We start from the raw sequence: 14,795 nt of genomic DNA, 5'->3' as shown, positions 1-14,795 counted from the left end.
CTGGTATCACAGCAAGAGGGAAACAGCCCACACCAGTGAAATTAAAGAAGCAGATAGAGATCAGCAAAAGCATTGAATAAATGGTCTCAGTGCAGTTGGTTAAATGGAAACCAATAGAACAATCTAATCTCTGCCTTCAATGCCTACTGTGGACAAGGCAAATGAATGAAAAATCAATGTGAGAACACTTTACCTCAATGAACTTAAGTTTTACTGTTAATAAAACAGTTAAACAGACAAGGAAATTCAGTGTCAAAGCCGGAAAGACGAAAGCCCAAAAACTCACATGTGCGCAGTGCACAGGTCTCAAGAACATGTATTCAAGGAAATCCAATATCACAACACAACAGAAACAGGCCACACATGTGAAATTAAAGGAGCAGATTCAGATCAGGAAATCTTTGTATAAATGGACTCAGGATAGTTAGTGAAATGCAAACCTATCAAAAGAGCAAATATCTGTATTCAAGGCCTATTGTGGACAAGGCAGAGGAATGAAAACCAAGATGAGAAGACCTTACCTCAACGATCTTAGGTTTTACTGCAAATAACACAATTAAACACCCAAGGAAATGCAGTGTCACACCAGGAGGGAGGAAACCCCAACAGGTGACAGGGCATGGCTGAGCAAGGTTCAAGAAACTGTATAGAAAAGACAAAAAGAAGAGGAGAAGCCCTTACCCCAAGAAGCATATGTTTCCTTGGTGAAAAAATAGTTAAACAGACAAGGAAAAGCAGTATCAAAGGAGGAGGGAAACAGTCCATACCAGTGAAATTGAATGAGCAGATAGAGATCAACTGCCTCAGAGCAGTTGTTGGAATGGAAATCAATGGAACAAGCCAATCTCTGTATTCAAAGACTACTGTGGAGAAGGGAGATGAATGAAAAATCAACATCAGAAAAACTTACCTCAATGAACTTAGGTGTTACTGCCAATAAAACAGTTACAGACAAGGAAATTTCTTGTCAAAGCGGGAAAGAGGAAACACCATCAACTCACATGTGGGCAGTGCAGAGGTCTCAGGAAAATTTATACGAGGAAATCTAGTATCACAACACAAGAGAAACAACCCACACCAGTGAAATTGAAGGAGCAGATAGAGATCAGCAAAAGCACTGAATAAATGATCTCAGACCAGTTGGTGGAATCGAAACCAATCAAAGAAGACAATGTCTGTATTAAAAGCCTGTTGTAAAGAAGGCAGAGGAATGAAAAACCAAGATGAGAAGACTCTATCTTCACAAGGTTAGATTTTACTGGAAATAAAATAGACAAGGAAATGCATTGTCACAGCAAGAGAGAGGAATGTCCAACAGCTGATAGACCAGGAGTGAGCAGGCTTCAGGAAAGTGTATACAAAACACAGAAAAGACAAAAAGAAGATGAGAAGACCTTACCCCAAGAGACATATATTTTCTTGGCGATAAAACTGTTACAAAGACAAGGAAATAAAATATCACAATAGGAGGGAAACATCCCAGACCAGTGAAATGTAAGCTGGGGATAGAGATCAGAAAAAGTATTCTGTAAAAGGTCTCAGAACAGTTGATGGAATCCAAACCAATCCTAGAGGTAAATTGAAGTACTGAAGGCCTTACAAATACAAGGCACAAGCAGAAAAAACCAGGAGGACAGGAGTCCCTACCTCCATAAAGTGTGGTTATTTGGGGGAAGAAAGCAGTTATACAGAAAATCAAATGCAATATCAATAATGGGGAAAATACCCTCAGTAACTGACAGAAGGGAAGAGGACAGACATCAGAAAAAGTCCTGCTCCAATTATGGAAGGTTTTGGTAGAATCCAATCCAAATAAAAAGATACAAAGCTACTTAATGAAAGTATGTTTTCTACAAGAAAATGGTAAGAGAAAAACAAAATGAAATTTCCGAACCACACAAAAATTAATTTTTCCTGAGGATAACACTGGTAAATGGGCAAGAAAATCAAGCTTCACAGCAGAAGGGAAACAACCCCAATCAGTGAAATATAAGGAGAGGTGAGAGATCAGGAAAAGCATTCCGGAAATGGTCTCAGAACAGTTGGTGGAATCAAAACGAATCCTAGAGGTAAATCGAACTTTTGAAGGACTAAAATAGACAAGGCACAGGCAAGAAAAACCAGAAAGGGCACCCACTACCTGAACAAACGTAAGTTTTATTGGGAATAAAGAAGAGAATTTATATCCAATATCACTAATGAAGGAAAATACCCTCAGTAACTGAGAGAAGGGAAGGGGACAGACATCAGGAAAAGGATCCTGCTACAACTCAACCCAACTAAATATGCAAATCTGCTTATTGAAAGTATATTGTCTATGAGATAATGGTAAGAGAAAAAAAAGAGAGAAGAGAATTTCAAGAATTTAATTTTTCCTGGAGATAACGCTGACAAACAGGCAAGGAAATCCAGTTTCACAGCAGAAGGGAAACAGTCCATATCGTTGAAATGTAAAGACGGGAAAGAGATCAGGAAAACATTCTGTAAATGGTCTCAGAACAGTTGCTAGAATCCAAACCAATCTAACAGGAAAATCTTAGTATTCAAAGCCTACTGTGTACAACGGACAGCAAAAATAAAATAAAATAAAATAAAAAACAAGATGAGAAGACCCTACCTCAAGGAGCTTAGGGTTTACAGGAAATAAAACAGTTAATCACAAAAGATTGCCACTGGTGTCAAAGCAGGAAAGAGGAAACCCCAAAAACACACATGTGGGAAGTGCAGAGGTCGCAGGAAAATGTATACAAAGAAATCCATTATCACAGCAAGAGGGAAACACCCCACACCACAGAAATTGAAGGAGCGGGCAGGGAACAGGAGAAACATTCCATAAACGGTTTCAGAACACTTGGTGGGATGGAACCCAATGGAACAAGCCAATCTCTGTATTGAAAGACTACTGTGGAAAGGCAAAGTAATGAAAAACCTAGAAGAGAAGATCTTATTGTCACAAGCTTAAGATTTACTCCCAAGAAAACAGTTAAACAGACAATGAAATCCACTGTCAAAGCAGGAAAGAGGAAACTCAAACAACATATATATTGGCAGTGCACAGGTCTTAGGAAAATCTATACAAGGAAATGGAGTATCAGACAAGGAAGGTAACAGGAACACAGGTGTAATTAAAGGAGCAGATAGAGATCAGGAATACCTTATATAAATGGTTTCAAAACAGTTGGTGGAATAGAAACCAATGGAACAAGCCAATCTCAGTATTCTAAGCCTACTGTGGAAAAGGCAGAGGAATGAAACACAATGATGAGAAGACCATACCTAAAGGAACTTAGGTTTTACTGTCAGGAAAAGATTTAAACTGACAAGGAAAACTCATGTCAAAGCAGAAAACAGGAAACCCCACCAACTCCTAAGTGGGCTGTGCAGAGGTCTCAGAAAATTTATAAAAGGAAATTGAATATCAAAACACGAGGGGAAAAGACCACACCAGTGAAATTAAAGAAGACTATGGAGATCAGCAATAGCATTGAATAAATGGTCTCAGAGCAGTTGGTGGAATGGAACCCAACAGAACAATCCAATCTCTGTATTCCAAGACTACTGTGGACAGGACTGATGAATGAAAAGTCAAGAAGAGAATTTACCTCAAAGAACTTACAGCCAATAAAACAGTTAAACAGTCAATGAAATTCAGTGTCAAAGAGGGAAATTTGAATCTTCTAGAACACACATGTGGCCAGTGTACAGGTCTGAATAACATGTATAGAAGGAAATTCAATATCATAGTTTATGAAGGAGTAAGCTCACACCAGTGAAACTGAAGGAGCAGATAGAGATCAGGAAAAGAACTGAATAAATGGTCTCAGGGGAGTTGGTGGAATTGAAACCAATGGAACAAGCCAATCTCTGTATTCAAGGCCTACTGTCGAAAAGGCTGATGAATTAAAAGTCAAGAGGAGAATTGACCTCAACGAACTTAAGTTTTCTTTTAGTAAAACAGTTAAGTAGACGAGGAAATTCAGTGTCAAAGAGGGAAATCTCGAGAAAACCATGTGTCCAGTGCACAGGTCTCAAGAACGTGTATACGTGTATACAAGGAAATTCATTATCACAGCAAGAGGGAAACAGCCCACCCATGTGAAATTGAAGGAACAGATAAGAGTTCAGGAAAACTTTGTAGAAATGGACTCAGGATAGTTGGAGGAATGGAAATGAATGGAACAATCCAATCTCTGAATTCAAACTCTATTTTTGGAAAGAGAGAGGAATGAAAAACAAAGATGAGAACAACTTTCACAAGATTGGTTCATTAAAAAAAATTAAACTGACAACGAAATTCAGGATCATAGCAGGAGGGAAAAAAAGCTCAACAGCTGACAAGGCATGAGTGAAGAGGTTTCAGGAAAGTGTATACAAAGCACAAAAAAGACAAAAAGAAAATTCGAAGGAATTTACCCAAGAAGTATATGTTTTCTTGGCGATACAACAGTTAAACAGACAGGGAAATCCGGTATCATAACAGGAAGGAAACAGCCCACACCAGTGAAATTAAAGAAGCCCATGCAGATCAGCAAAAGCATTGAATAAACATTCCAAACTCTGCATTCAAGGGCAACTGTAGAAAAGGTTGAAGAATGAAAAGTCAAGAAGAGAATTTAACTCAACGAACTTAAGTTTTCCTGTGAGTAAAACAGTTAAACGGACAAGAAAATTCAATGTCAAAGAAGGAAAGATGAAACACTAGAACTCACATATGTCCAGTGCACAGGTCTCAAGAACGTGTATATAAGGAAATTCAATGTCACATCATGAGGGAAACAGCCCACATTTGTGAAATTAAAGAAGCAGAGAGATATTAGCAAAAGCATTGAATAAATGTTCTCAGGGGAGTTGGTGGAATCGAAACCAATCAAACAATGCAAACTGTGTATTCAAGGCCTTATTGTAGAAAAGGCTGATGAATGAAAAGTCAAGAAGAGAAGAATTTACCTCAACGAACTTAAGTTTTCCTGTTAGAAAAACAGTTAAACAGACAAGGAAATATCCCGTATCACAACAGGAGGGAAACAAACCACACCAGTGAAACAGAAGGAGCAGATAGAGATCAGGAAAACCACTGAATAAATGGATTCAGGGCAGTTGGTGGAATCGAACTCAATCAAACAATCCAAACTCTGCATTCAAGGCCTACTGTAGAAAAGGCTGATGAATGAAAAGTCAAGAAGAGAAGAATTTACCCCAACGAACGTAAGTTTTCTTTTAGTAAAACAGTTAAGCAGACGAGGAAATTTATTGTCAAAGAGGGAAATAATCGAGAAAACATGTGGCCAGTCCACAGGTGTCAAGGACATGTACACAAGGAAATCCAATATCACAGCACAAGGGAAACAGGCCACCCATATGCAACTTAGGGAGTAGATAGAGATCAGAAAAACTTTGTAGATATGGACTCAGTAGAGTTGGAGGAATGGAAACGAATGGAACAGCCAATCTCTGAATTCAAACCCTATTGTTGAGAAGAGAGAGGAATGAAAAGCCAATATGAGAAGACCTTACTTCACAAGATTAAGTTTCAGTGGAAATAAAACTATTAAACTGACAAGGAAATGCAGGATCAAAACAGGAGAGAAAAACCCGCCAACAGCTGACAAGGCATGAGTGAAGAGGTTTCAGGAAAGTGTATACAAAGAACAAAAAGGAAAAAAGGAGATTCGAAGGAATTAAGCCAAGAAGTATATGATTTCTTGGTGATAAAACAGTTAAACAGACAGGGAAATCCTGTATCACAACAGGAGGGAAACAGCCCACACCAGTGAAATTAAAGAAGCTGATGGGGAACAGCAAAAGCATGGAATAAATGGTCTCAGGGGAGTTGGTGGAACCAAAACCAATTGAACAATCCAAACTCTGCATTCAAGGCCTACTGTAGAAAAGGCTGATGAATGAACAGTCAAGAAGAGAATTTACCTCAATGAACTTAAGGTTTCTTTTAGTAAAACAGTTAAGCAGACAAGGAAATTCAATGTCAAAGAGGGAAATCTCGAGAAAATACATGTGGCCAGTGCACAGGTCTCAAGGACATGTATACAAAGAAATTCATTATCACAGCAAGAGGGAAATAGCCCACCCATATGAAATTGAAGGAACAGATAAGAGATCAGGAAAACTTTGTAGAAATGGACTCAGGAGAGTTGGAGGAATGGAAACGAATGGAACAAGCCAATCTCTGAATTCAAACTCTATTTTTGGGAAGAGAGAGGAATGAAAAACAAAGATGAGAACAATTTTCCCAAGATTGTTTCATTAAAAAAAAAATTAGTTAAACTGAAAAGGAAATGCAGGATCACAGCAGGAGGGAAACAAACCCTAACAACTGACAAGGCATGAGTGAAGAGGTTTCAGGAAAGTGTATACAAAGCACAAAAAAGACAAAAAGAATATTCGAAGGAACAAACCCAAGAAGTATATGTTTTCTTGGCGATAAAACAGTTAAAGAGACAGGGAAATCCGGTATCACAAAAGGAGGGAAACAGCCCACACCAGTGAAATTAAAGAAGCCGACGGAGAACAGCAAAAGCCTTGAATAAATGGTCTCAGGGGAGTTGGTGGAATCAAAACCAATCGAACAATCCAAACTCTGTATTCAAGGAGTACTGTAGAAAAGGCTGATGAATGAAAAGTCAAGAAGAGAAGAATGTACCTCAACAAACTTAAGTTTTCCTGTGAGTAAAAAAGTTAAACTGACAAGGAAATTCATTTTCAAAGAGGGAAACATGAAACCTCTAGAACACACATGTGGCCAGTGCACAGGTCTCAGTAACATGTATAGAAGGCAATTCAATATCACAGCATGAGGGAAACAGTCCCCACCAGTGAAACTAAAGGAGCAGATAGAGATCAGGAAAATCACTGAATAAAGGGACTCAGGGGAGTTGGTGGAATCGAAACTAATGGAACAAGCCAATCTCTGTAGTGAAGGCCTACCGTGGACAAGGCTGATGAATGAAAAATCAGAAGAAAAGACTTTACCTCAAAGAACTTAAGTTTTCCTGTTAGTAAAACAGTTAAACAGAGAAGAAAATTCAATGACAAAGAAGGAAAGATGAAAGCCCAAGAACTCACATGTGTCTGGTGCACAGGTCTCAAGAACATGTATACAAGGAAATCCAATATCACAGCAAGCGGGAAACAGCCCACCCGTGTGAAACTGAAGGAGCAGATAGAGATCAGGAAAACTTTGTATAAATGTACTCAGGACAACCCCACCAACTCACATGTGGGCAGTGCACAGGTGTAAGGAAGATTTATACAAAAAATCCCATATCCCAACATGAAGGAAATAGCTGACAACAGTGAAATTACAGGAGCACTTAAACATAAGCAAAAGCAATGAATAAATGGTCTCAGGGCAGTTGGTAGAACTGAAATGAATGCAACAAGCCAATCTCTGTATTCAAATCCTACTGTGGAAAAGGCAGAGGAATGAAACACAATGGTAAGAACACTGAACAAAAACGAACTTAGATTTTACTGTCAGTAAATCACTTGAAGAGACAAAGAAATCCTGTGTCAAAGCAGGAAACAGGAAACCCCAACAACTCACATGTGTGATGTGCACAGGTCTCAGAAAATTTAGACAAGGAAATCCAGAATCAAAACACGAGGGAAATAGCCCACACCAGTGAAATTAAAGAAGCACGTAGAGATCAGCAAAAGCATTGAATAAACAGTATCAGAGCAGTTGGTGGAATGGAACCCAACAGAACAATCCAATCTCTGTATTCCAAGACTACTGTGGACAAGGCAGATGAATGAAAAGTCAAGATAAACTTTACCTAAAAGAACTGACAGCCAATAAAATAGTTAAACAGTCAATGAAATTCAGTGTCAAAGAGGGAAACTTCAAACTGCTAGAACACACATATGGCCACTGCACAGGTCTGAATAAAATGTATAGAAGGAAATTCAATATCATAGTTTATGAAGGAGAAAGCCCACTCCAGTGCAAGTGAAGGAGCAGATAGAGATCAGGAAAAGCACTGAATAAATGGACTCAGGGCAGTTGCTGGAATCAAAACCAATGGAACAAGCCAATATATGCAAGTATGGAACAAGCCAATATATCCAAAGTATGCAAGGCCTACCGTGGACAAGCCTGATGAATGAAAAATCAGAAGAAAAGACTTTACCTCAACGAACTTAAGTTTTCCTGTTAGTAAAACAGTTAAAGAGAAGAGAAAATTCAAGGTAAAAGAAGGAAAGATGAAACCCCAAGAACTCACATGTGTCCAGTGCACAGGTCTCAAGGTCATGTATACAAGGAAATTCAATATCACAGCAAGAGGGAAACAGCCCACCCATATGAAACTGAAGGAGCAGATAGAGATCAGGAAAAGCACTGAATAAATGGTCTCAAGGCAGTTGGTGGAATCAAAACCAATGCAACAAGCCAATCTCTGTATTCAAGGACTACCTTGCATAAGGCTGATGAATGAAAAATCAGAGGAAACGACTTTACCTCAAAAAACTTAGTTTTACTGTCTATAAAATAGTTAAACAGACAAGAAAATTCAATGTCAAAGAAGGAAAAATGAAACCCCAAGAAATCACATGTGTTCAGTCCACAGGTCTCAAGGTCATGTATACATGGAAATTCAATATCACAGCATGAGGGAAACAGCCCGCACCAGTGAAATTAAAGAAGCAGATAGAGATCAGCAAAAGCATTGATTTAATGGTCTCAGGGGAGTTGGTGCAATCAAAACCAATCAAACAATCCAAACTCTGTATTCAAGGCCTACTGTAGAAAAGGCTGATGAATGAAAAGTCAAGAAGAGAAGAATTTACCTCAACGACCTTAAGGTTTCCTGTTAGGAAAACAGTTAAACTGACAAGGAAATTCAGTGTCAAAGAGGGAAACATGAAACCTCTAGAACACACATGTGGCCAATACACAGGTCTCAGTAACATGTATAGAGGGAAATTCAATATCACAGCAAGCAGGAAACAGCCCACCCGTGTGAAACTGAAGGAGTAGATAGAGATCAGGAAAACTTTGTATAAATGTACTCAGGACAGTTGGAGGAATGGAAACGAATGGACCAAACCAATCTCTGAATTCAAACTCTATTGTTGAGAAGAGAGAGGAATGAAAAATCAAGATGAGAAAACCTTCCTTCACAAGATTAAGTTTCAGTGGAAATAAAACAGTTAAATCAACAAGAAAATGAAGGATCACAGCAGGAGGAAAAAAACCCCAACAGCTAACAGGGCATGAGTGAAGAGGTTTCAAGAAAGTGTATACAAAACAGAGAAAAAACAAAAAGAAGATAATAAGGCCTTAACCCAAGAAGAATTTGTTTTCTTGGCGATAAAATAGTTGAAAAGACAAGGAAATCCAATGTCAAAGCAGGAGAGAAACAGCCCACACCAGTGAAATTGAAGGAGCAAGATAGAGATCATAAAATGCATTGAATAAATGGTCTCAGAATAGTTGGCAGAATCAAAACCAATAGAACAATCCAATCGATGTATTCAAAGACTACTGTGGACAAAGCAGATGAATGAAAATTCAAGATGAGAAGACTTTACCTCAACGAACTTAGGTTTTACTGCCAATAAAACGGTAAAATAGACAACAAAATTCATTGTCAAAGAAGGAAACATGAAACCCCAAGAACTCGCATGTGTACATGTATACATGGAAATCCAATATCACAGCATGAGGGAAACAGCCCACACCAGTGAAATTGAAGGAGCAGAGAGAGAGCAGGAAAACTTTGGGCAAATGGACTCAGGACAGTTGGTGGAATCCAAACCAGTGGAACAAACCAATCTCTGTATTCAAAGCCTAGTGTGGAAAAGGCAGAGGAATGAAACAAAATTATGACAAGACCATTCCTAAAAGAACTTAGGTTTTACTGGCAGTAAAACAGTTAAACAGACAAGAAATCCCATGTCAAAGCAGGGAATTGGAAACCCCACCAACTCACATGTGGACAGTGCACAGGTGTAAGGAAAATTTATACAAAAAAATCCCATATCCCAACAGGACAGAAACAGCCCACACCAGTGAAATTAAAGAAGCAGGTAGATATCAGCAAAAGCATTGAATAAACAGTCTCAGAGCAGTTGGTGGAATGGAACCCAACAGAACAATCCAATCTCTGTATTCCAAGACTACTGTGGACAAGGCAGAGGAATGAAAAGTCAATATAAACGTTACCTCAAAGAACTTATGTTTACGACCAATAAAATAGTTAAATAGACAAGGAAATTCAGTGGGAAAGTGAAAAAGAGGAAACCCCAAGAACTCACATGTGTCCAGTGCACACGTCTCAAGAAAGTGTATAGAAGGAAATTCAATATAACAGCATATGAGGGAAACAGCCCACATTGGTGAAGTTAAAGGAGCAAAAAGATTGACTAAATGGTCTCCAGGAGTTGGTGGAATCGAAAAACAATCGAACAATCCAAACTGTGTATTCAAGGCCTACTGTAGAAAAGGCTGATGAAAGAAAAGTCAAGAGGAGAAGAATTTACATAAACGAACTTAAGTTTTCCTGTTAGAAAAGCAGTTAAACAGATGAGAAAATTCATAGACAAAGAAGGAAAGATGAAACCCCAAGAACTCACATGTGTCCAGTGCACAGGTCTCAAGAACATATATACAAGGCAATTCAATAACACAGCATGAGGGAAACAGCCCACAAAGGTGAAATTAAAGAAGCAGATAGAGATCAGCAAAAGCAATGAATATAAATGGTCAGAGGAGTTGGTGGAATCAGAACCAATCAAACAATCCAAACTCTGTATTCAAGGCCTACTGTAGAAAAGGCTGATGAATGAAAAGTCAAGAAGAGAAGAATCTACCTCAAAGTACTTAAGTTTTCCTGTTAGAAAAACAGTTAAACAGACGAGAAAATCCGGTATCACAACAGGAGGGAAACAGCCCACACCAGTGAAACTGAAGGAGCAGATAAAGATCAGGAAAAGCACTGAATAAATGGACTCAGGGCAGTTGGGGAAATCGAAACCAATGGAACAAGCCAATCTCTGTATTCAAGGACTACCTTGGACAAGGCTGATGAAGGAAAAATCAGAGGAAACGACTTTACCTCAAAAAACTTAGTTTTACTGTCTATAAAACAGTTTAACAGACAAGAAAATTCAATGTCAAAGAAGGAAAGATGAAACCCCAAGAACTCACATGGGTCCAGTGCACAGGTCTCAAGGACATGTATGGAAGGAAATTCAATATCACAGCAGGAGGGAAACAGCCCACACCTGTGAAATGAAAGAAGCAGATAGAGATCAGGAAAAGCATTGATTCAATGGTCTCAGGGGAGTTGGTGCAATCTAAACCAATCAAACAATCCAAACTCTGTATTCAAGGCCTAATGTAGAAAAGGCTGATGAATGAAAAGTCAAGAAGAGAAGAATATACCTCAACGAACTTAAGTTTAGATGTAAGAAAAACAGTTAAACAAAGAAGAAAATTCAATGTCAAAGAGGGAGAGAAGAAACCCCAAGAACTCACATGTGTCCAGTGCACAGGTCTCAAGAACATGTAGAGAAGGAAATTCAATATCACAGCATGAGGGAAACAGCCTGCACTGGTGAAATTAAAGAAGCAGATAGAGATCAGAAAAAGCATTGATTCAATGTTCTCAGGGGAGTTGGTGGAATCAAAACCAATCAAACAATCCAAACTGTGTATTCAAGGCCTACTGTAGAAAAGGCTGATGAATGAAAAGTCAAGAAGAGAAGAATCTACCTCAAAGAACTTAAGTTTTCCTGTTAGAAAAACAATTAAACGGACAAGAAAATCCGGTATCACAACAGGAGGGACACAAACCACACCAGTGAAACAGAAGGAGCAGATAGAGATCAGCAAAAGCATTGATTAAATGGTCTCAGGGCAGTTGGTGGAATCAAAACCAAGCAAACAATCCAAACTTTGTATTCAAGGCCTACTGTAGAAAAGGCTGATGAATGAAAAGTCAAGAAGAGAAGAATGTACCTCAACGAATTTATGTTTTCCTGTTAGAAAAACAGTTAAACAGACGAGAAAATCCGGTATCACAACAGGAGGGAAACAAACCACACCAGTGAAACAGAAGGAAGAGATAGAGATCAGGAAAACGACTGAATAAATGGTCTCATGGCAGGTGGTGGAATGTAAACCAATAGAACAAGCCAATCTCTGTATTCAAGGCCAACCGTGTCCAAGGCTGATGAATGAAAAATCAGAACAAAAGACTGTACCTCAAAGAACTTAGGTTTCACTGTCTATAAAACAATTCTATGTCAAAGAAGGAAAGATGAAACCCCAAGAACTCACAGGTGTCCAGTGCACAGGTCTCAAGAACATGTATGGAAGGAAATTCAATATCACAGCATATGAGGGAAGCAGTCCGCACCGGTGAAATTAAAGAAGCAGGTAGAGATCAGCAAAAGCATTCAATGAATGGTCTCAGGGCAGTTGGTGCAATCAAAACCAATCAAACAATGCAAACTCTGTATTCAAGGCCTACTGTAGACAAGGCTGATGAATGAAAAGTCAAGAGGAGAAGAATCTACCTCAACGAACTTAAGTTTTCCTGTTAGAAAAACAGTTAAACAGACGAGAAAATCCGGTATCACAACAGGAGGGAAAAAAACCACACCAGTGAAACTGAAGGAGCAGATAGAGATCAGGAAAAGCACTGAATAAATGGACTCAGGGCAGTTGGGGAAATCAAAACCAATGGAAAAAGCCAATCTCTGTATTGAAGGCGTACCCTGCATAAGGCTGATGAAGGAAAAATCAGAGGAAACGACTTTACCTCAAAAAACGTAGTTTTACGGTCTATAAAACAGTTAAACAGACAAGAAAATTCAATGTCAAAGAAGGAAAGATGAAACCCCAAGAACTCACATGTGTCCAGTGCACAGGTCTCAAGGACATGTATGGAAGGAAATTCAATATCACAGCAGGAGGGAAACAGGCCACCCATATGAAACTGAAGGAGTAGATAGAGATCAGAAAAACTTTGTAGAAATGGACTCAGGTGACTTGGAGGAATGGAAACGAATGCAACAAACCAATCTCTGAATTCAAACCCTATTGTTGGGAAGAGAGATGAATAAAAAACCAATATGAGAAGATTGTACTTCACATGATTAAGTTTCAGTGGAAATAAAACTGTTAAACTGAGAAGGAAATGCAGGATCACACCAGGAGGGGAAAAGACCCAACAGCTGACAAGGGATGAGTGAAAGAGGTTTCAGGAAAGTGTATACAAATCACAAAAAAAGAAAAAAGGAGATTGGAAGGAATAAAGCCCAGAAGTATATGATTTCTTGGCGATAAAACAGTTAAACAGACAGGGAAATCCGGTATCACAACAGGAGGGAACAGCCCACACCTGTGAAATTAAAGAAGCTGATGGGGAACAGCAAAAGCATTGAATAAACAGTCCAAACTCTGTATTCAAGGCCTACTGTAGAAAAGGTTGAAGAATGAAAAGTCAAGAAGAGAATTTAACTCAACGAACTTAACTTTTCCTGTGAGTAAAAAAGTTAAACAAACAAGGAAATTCAGTGTGAAAGAGGGAAACATGAAACCTCTAGAAGAAACATGTGTGTCCAGTGCACAGGTCTCAATAACATGTATAGAAGGAAATATAATATCACAGCATATGAGGGAAACAGCCCGCACCAGTGAAATTAAAGAAGCAGATAGAAATCAGCAAAAGCATTGACTAAATGGTCTCAGGGCAGTTGGTGGAATCAAAACCAAACAAACAATACAAACTCTGTATTTAAGGCCTACTGTAGAAAAGTCTGAAGAATGAAAAGTCAAGAAGAGAAGAATCTACCTCAAAGTACTTAAGTTTTCCTGTTAGAAAAACAGTTAAACAGACGAGAAAATCCGGTATCACAACAGGAGGGAAACAAACCACACCAGTGAAACTGAAGGAGCAGATAGAGATCAGGAAAAGCCCTGAATAAATGGACTCAGGGCAGTTGGGGAAATCGAAACCAATGGAACAAGCCAATCTCTGTATTCAAGGACTACCTTGGACAAGGCTGATGAAGGAAAAATCAAAGGAAACGACTTTACATTAAAAAACTTAGTTTTACTGTCTATAAAACAGTTAAACAGACAAGAAAATTCAATGTCAAAGAAGGAAAGATGAAACCCCAAGAACTCACATGTGTCCAGTGCACAGGTCTCAAGGACATGTATGGAAGGAAATTCAATATCACAGCAGGAGGGAAACAGCCCACACCTGTGAAATGAAAGAAGCAGATAGAGATCAGGAAAAGCATTGATTCAATGGTCTCAGGGGAGTTGGTGCAATCCAAACCAATCAAACAATCCAAACTCTGTATTCAAGGCCTAATGTAGAAAAGGCTGATGAATGAAAAGTCAAGAAGAGAAGAATATACCTCAACGAACTTAAGTTTAGATGTAAGAAAAACAGTTAAACAAAGAAGAAAATTCAATGTCAAAGAGGGAAAGAAGAAACCCCAAGAACTCACATGTGTCCAGTGCACAGGTCTCAAGAACATGTAGAGAAGGAAATTCAATATCACAGCATGAGGGAAACAGCCTGCACTGGTGAAATTAAAGAAGCAGATACAGATCAGAAAAAGCATTGATTCAATGTTCTCAGGGGAGTTGGTGGAATCAAAACCAATCAAACAATCCAAAGTGTGTATTCAAGGCCTACTGTAGAAAAGGCTGATGAATAAAAAGTCAAGAATAGAAGAATTTACCTCAATGAACTTAAGTTTTCCTGTTAGAAAAACAATTAAACGGACAAGAAAATCCGGTATCACAACAGGAG

This window comes from Sminthopsis crassicaudata, chromosome X (assembly GCF_048593235.1).
Source record: "Sminthopsis crassicaudata isolate SCR6 chromosome X, ASM4859323v1, whole genome shotgun sequence".
NCBI lineage: Eukaryota > Metazoa > Chordata > Mammalia > Dasyuromorphia > Dasyuridae > Sminthopsis > Sminthopsis crassicaudata.
The sequence above is the reverse complement of the archived record's forward strand: the minus strand, read 5'-3'. Positions refer to the sequence as shown.